Here is a 6003-nt window from a genome sequence, read left to right on the forward strand (position 1 = left end):
ACTGCATCCACAGTGTCAGGGCCAGTTATATAATTAAAAATTCTTGGAATTAACTTTCTTATCTTTTCTTTTTCTTTTTTCTTTTCTTTTTTTTTTTATAGAGTCTTGCCCTGTCACCAGGCTGGAGTGCAGTGGTGCGATCTTGGCTCACTGCAACCTCCACCTCTTGTGTTCAAGTGATTCCCCCGCCTCAGCCTACTGAGTAGCTGGGACTACAGGCGCATGCCACCACGCCAGGCTAATTTTTTGTGTTTTAGTTTGACTCTATTGGCCTGGATGGTCTCAATCTCCTGACCTCGTGATCCACCTGCCTTGGCCTCCCAAAGTGCTGGGATTACAGGTGTGAGCCACCGCATCCAGCCGGAATTAACTTTCATATAGAATACAAAATTTACCAAAGGATAAGTAATTAGGATGTGCTCATTTGAAGCATAGGTTACATATGCACATACATACATACGTACTTCAAACTCTATAATATTAAGCAAAGTGCAGTGTTTAGAACTTAAGCCAATACTAAAAGTTTTGGAGGAGAGTATTTTATCACTGACATTGTTTACAATTGGTGGCACACAGTGATTGTAAGAAGCAGACTGACTTGTAGTTGGCTATATTGTTGTTTTTGAATTCTTCACAGACAGTGCACCTCTTTATGGCCTGAATGGTGGGCAGGCAGCTCCCACCACTCTGACCTTGGTATACCATTGTATCTTCCCTAACGGACTGTGAGTTCTTTGAGGGAAAGACCTAATCCCTGCCCCTCTCTCCAATCTGTGTATCCCCAGCCTAGCACAATGCATAGTACACAGGAGATTCTCAGCACATGTTCCAAGGTAGTCAAACTTTGTAGTCTATGAGGAAGATGATTGTGCCTACAGAGGACCTGAGAAGGAAATCCACAGGAGCTGGCCACTGATCAGAGGGTATGAGTGTATGTCCATCTGTCTGGGTTGGAAGAGAGGTGGAAAGAAAAGAATCACAGGTGATTTGAAACTTTGTAGCCTGGAAATGATAGAAAATCATATGATTTTTACTGATATAGGGGCTATCCAGGGACAAGGGTTCCAGAGAACTGGAAGAAGGGAAAAACGAAGGAGAGGTAAAAATGATGAGTTAGTCCAGTCTGATCCATTCTGAATGGTGGTGGTGGTGTCTAACAGACAGTCGAAAAAAATGGAATTTTTGTATTTCTTATAGAGATGAAGTCTTGCTATGTTGCCTAGGCTGGTCTTGGATTTCTGGCCTAAAGTAATCCTCCCACCTCAGCCTCCCAAAGTGCTGGAATTATGGCTTGAAGTGCTGAGCCATTGTGCCCAGACTCAAAAATATGGATTTTATATTTAATTTTTGCTTAAAAGATTCAAGTGTCTTTTTAATAATTTTCTATTGGCTTTTTCAAAAATGAACACTGTTTCAGCTACTTTATCCCTAAATAGGTTTTTGAACAGACCTGGGAATGTAACCACTATTTACACCAGATTGCAAAGATCCTATTTATAACTAAGTTTTTGGAATACAACATATTTGTTCAATGGGGGATTACCTAAACTAGCTAGCATGCACCCATAAGATAAAATGCTAATTGCCCCAAATCCATTCCCCCCTTCTTCAATAATAATAGAATTTCAGTTTTGGCTGGCTTATGTCCAGCTGTAATAAAATTTCTCAGCTTCCCTTGCAGCTGGATGTGGCCATGTGATTAAGTTCTGGTCAATGAAATGTAAGCAGAAGTAATATGAGCATTTTTAGAGACACTTTTAAAGGTGGTATGACTTTATTCCTTTTCCCCTTCTTACTGACTGGGATGTAGTATAGCATGAGTATAGGATCACTACAGAATGACCATAGCATAGGATGAAGTGTAGAATGATACTTCAGAGTGTCGCTTTAGCCCAGAATTTCCTACTTCACTTACAGCTAAACTGTATCTTAACTAATACTAATACACAATCTTACCAAACTGCTTGACTTTACAGAGCACAAACAAGAGCCACTTAATTAGGCAAGACTTCTTGTAGTAGGAGAGCTCACCATGGTGACACTTGTACATGGTCTTGCTAAGGTGTGAGCCAAAGCATGTACTGTTGTTTATGCTCATTCATAATCTATAATACAAAGAATGGGAACAAGAAAAGAGTAAAGAATGAGAAGAAGAGAAAAAGGGCATGACTACAATTTTGCAAAACTAAACAAAACAAAAAACAGCAATACACAGAAGAAGGATTACAACAGAATTTTCCTGGGTGTCCAGATAAGTCCTCTGGTTGTAAGATATGCATGATTAGGAGTCAATTATGCCAAGTGAGTGAATGAATGAAGAGTGAATCTGCCAAGGTTTTAAGACTTAAAGTTAGATGAGTTGATTTTTTTTTTTTTTATGGAGTCTCGCTCTGTCACCAGGCTGGAGCGCAGTGGTGCAATCTCGGCTCACTGCAACCTGCGCCTCCCAGGTTCAAGCAATTCTCCTGCCTCAGCCTCCCGAGTAGCTGGGACTACAGGTGCACGCCACCACGCCCAGCTAATTTTTGTATTTTCAGTAGAGATAGGGTTTCATCATGTTGGCCAGGATGGTCTCGATCTCTTGACCTCGTGATTTGCCCGCCTTGGCCTCCCAAAGTGCTGGGATTACAGGCGTGAGCCACTGCGACTGGCAGTGGAGTTGATTATTTTATGTGCATTCATTACAAGCTTGGTGAACAAAGACAGCGAACATAAACACAAAGCTTAAATGTCTCACAACTAACTTTAAAATCCAGCGGACTTATTGAGGGTGAGTTGGTGCACCTGAGAAAGAGTTGGAGGGTGGAAAGGAGAAACTCAGTGTGGAGGTTCTCTGAAGCCCAGACAGGAGCAGGACCCTGACTAGGTAGGGGTGGGGCCGATGGAGGTGAAGAGTCAGTCCATTCTCCAAAAGAAGGACCCTGATGAGAAGGAAAGAGGATCTAAGATCTTCTCCAGGAGGAGGAAGGACTGATCAATTCTTGAAACTCTAAAAGCATGGCTTACACTGTGCTAACAAACTGGTTTGGGTTAATCTTGTATAATATCCTCTAATTTAGAAACAGAAAAGGGGTTTAGTGAGTGGTGGTGGTGGGTGGTGATAAGTAAGAAGACCCTCCAATTCTCAATATCATCAATTTTTCTTTGATGCCTGTACACATGTTTGAGAAGGTTTTAAACTTCTCTGAATTTGGATTTGCAGTTTCTAGTAACACAACAGTAAATCCTAGAGGAGAAGTTCTACAGGATCCAGATTCAAGTTTAGCAGCAACTGGGGATAAAGTGAAAAAGCAGGAGAAAAGCAGGTATAGTCTTAGACATAGATATTTTCTATTTTGCTAAAATACAGTAAGAAAAAAACCTGTGAACTTCAACAGTTCTAATAAAAACTAAATGAATGTACAGACACAGACGAAAATACATGATAACTATTAAATATAATTGCACCATGTTTATACATTGAGTTATTTAGTATAGTAATCTAGGTATCGGTGCTGTTAATTTTCTCATTTTCTACTTTCTTCATTCATGTATTCAACAAATGTTTATTGAGAGATGTTTTGTGCCAGGCACTGGAATTATAATGATGAACAAGACATAGTCTTCTCCCCAACAATTATATCCTCTATCCTGGGAAATGATAAATAGCAATTTCCATATAGTATGACATGTGCCATGATAGATCTAAAGACAGGACTCTGGCTGGATGTGGTGACTCTTGCCTATAATTCCAGCACTTTGGGAGGCTGAGGAGGGAGGATTGCTTGAGGCTAGGAATTGAGACTGCCCTGGTCAACATAGTAAGACCCTGCATCTACAAAAATTTTTTTTTTAATTATGGCCAACCGCGTGGCTCACACCTGTAATCCCAGCACTTTGGAAGGCCAAGGCAGGTGGATCACTTGAGGTCAGGAGTTTAAGACCAGCCTGCCAACATGGTGAAACCCCGTCTCTACTAAAAATACAAAAATTAGCCAGGGGTGGTGGCATGAGCTTGTAATCCCAGTTACTCGGGAGGCTGAGGCAGGAGGATCACTTGAACCCGGGAGGCAGACCTTGTAGTGAGTCAAGAGAATGCTACTGCAGTCCAGCCTGGGTGATGGGAGTGAAACCCTGTAAAACAAAACAAAACAAAACAAAACAAACAAACAAACAAAACAAAAAAAACAAAAAACATTGGCTCACGCATGTATTCCCAGCACTTTGGGAGGCTGAGGCAGGTGGATCACCTGAAGTCAGGAGTTCGAGACCAGCCTGGCCAACATGGTGAAACCCCATCTCTACTAAAAATACAAAAATTTGCTGGGCATGGTGGCGGGTGCCTGTAATCCCAGCTACTTGGGAGGCTGAGGCAGAAGAATCGCTTGAACCCAGAATGGGGAGGTTGCAGTGAGCTGAGATTGCGCCATTGCACTCCAGCCTGGGCGACAAGAGCAAGACTCTGTCTTTAAAAAAAAAAAAAATTGCCATGCATTGGTGGCACATGCCTGTAGTCCCAGCTACGCTGGAAGCTGAATCAGGACAATTGCTTGAGCCCAGGAGTTCGAGGCTGCAGTAGGCTATGATGGCACCACTGCACTCCACCCTGGGTGACAGAACAAGACCCTATTTCTAAAATAAAAACAAAAACAGGCAGGACCCACTGGGAGCAGAAGTGAAAGGCACTACTCTAGGTCTTTTGGGATTGGTACAAAGCCACCATTCCAGTGGTACTGTGAGGTTGATAGCTGGAGGACAAGGGAAAACTACACAAAATAGAGGGAAGAAGCATGTGCAAAGAGCTAGAGGAGATCACCTGTGGAACTAGAACTGGTTGCCTGTTTGGAGATTTTAAAATGCCAGCCATCAGCCATGGTATTTATTGAGAACTATTCAGATTTTAAAGTAAATGCTTAACTAAATGTCACTAGGAAACAGTATTTTTCTTAACCTTATAATGTAAACATGGGCTGGGTGCGGTAGCTTACGCCTGTAATCCCAGCATTTTGGGAGGCCGAGGTGGGCGGATCACCTGAGGTCAAGAGTTCAAGACCAGCCTGGCCAACATGGTGAAACACAGTCTCTACTAAAAATACAAAAAATTAGCCAGGCGTGGTGGCACAGGCCTGTAGTCCTAGCTACTCAGGAGGCTGAGGCAGGAGAATCATCTGAACCCAGGAGGCAGAGGTTGCAGTGAGCTGAGATCGTGCTATTGTACTCCAGACTGGGTGACAAGAGCAAAGTTCCATCTCAGTAAATAAAGTAAGTAAACATGATAAGTTGACGATGTATCACAAATTCATCATCAAGATAATAGTTTCAGAGTGCAGGCTGACAATTTCATAGGGAAAGCAGAAGTAAAGGATAGCCAGAAATAGAAAGGCCCACATAGTGACTTCTTTTTTAAGAATTTCAATGCTCTGAAAGATCATGAATAAATAATATTATTTTCCAAAATGTACTAATGTATTTCATTAGATGTGTATAAAACAAAATACATATAACATTGTGTCTGTTATTTAAACAATGGAAAGAAAGTGATGCCATTTTCCATTTACAATTTGTTTTAAAAATCAAAGATATGTAAATTTACTTCCCATATTTTGTTAGTGTATTTTCTTTTTTTCCAATTCCTGCTTATTCTGAAATAACAGCCAAGTATCATTTGATAATACTCAAGAAATAATAAAGTAGGTATGATAACTTTTAAAACCACCATAGGGCTTAGAGTTCAGGAGGTTCCGGCTCAGACCCATGTTTGGCAATGATAATCTCCTTAATTTCAAGAATTTTATAACCAAAAATGAGTTTTCATCTTAGAAAGCCTATCACAAGAAAAAGTAGTGAGAAAAGCCTACGACTCCAGAAACTATTGGTCATAACTTTTCCTAAAAAGCAAACTACACAAAGTGAGACACGCAGTTGGGGTGTGGAGAGAGCAGTTTCTTTATTCATTTTTAGAATTAGAAGGGAGAAATTTGGCTGGGTGCAGTGGCTCATGGCTGTAATTCCAGCTCTTTGGGA

This window comes from Pan paniscus, chromosome 12 (genome assembly GCF_029289425.2).
Source record: "Pan paniscus chromosome 12, NHGRI_mPanPan1-v2.0_pri, whole genome shotgun sequence".
Taxonomy (NCBI): Eukaryota; Metazoa; Chordata; class Mammalia; order Primates; family Hominidae; genus Pan; species Pan paniscus.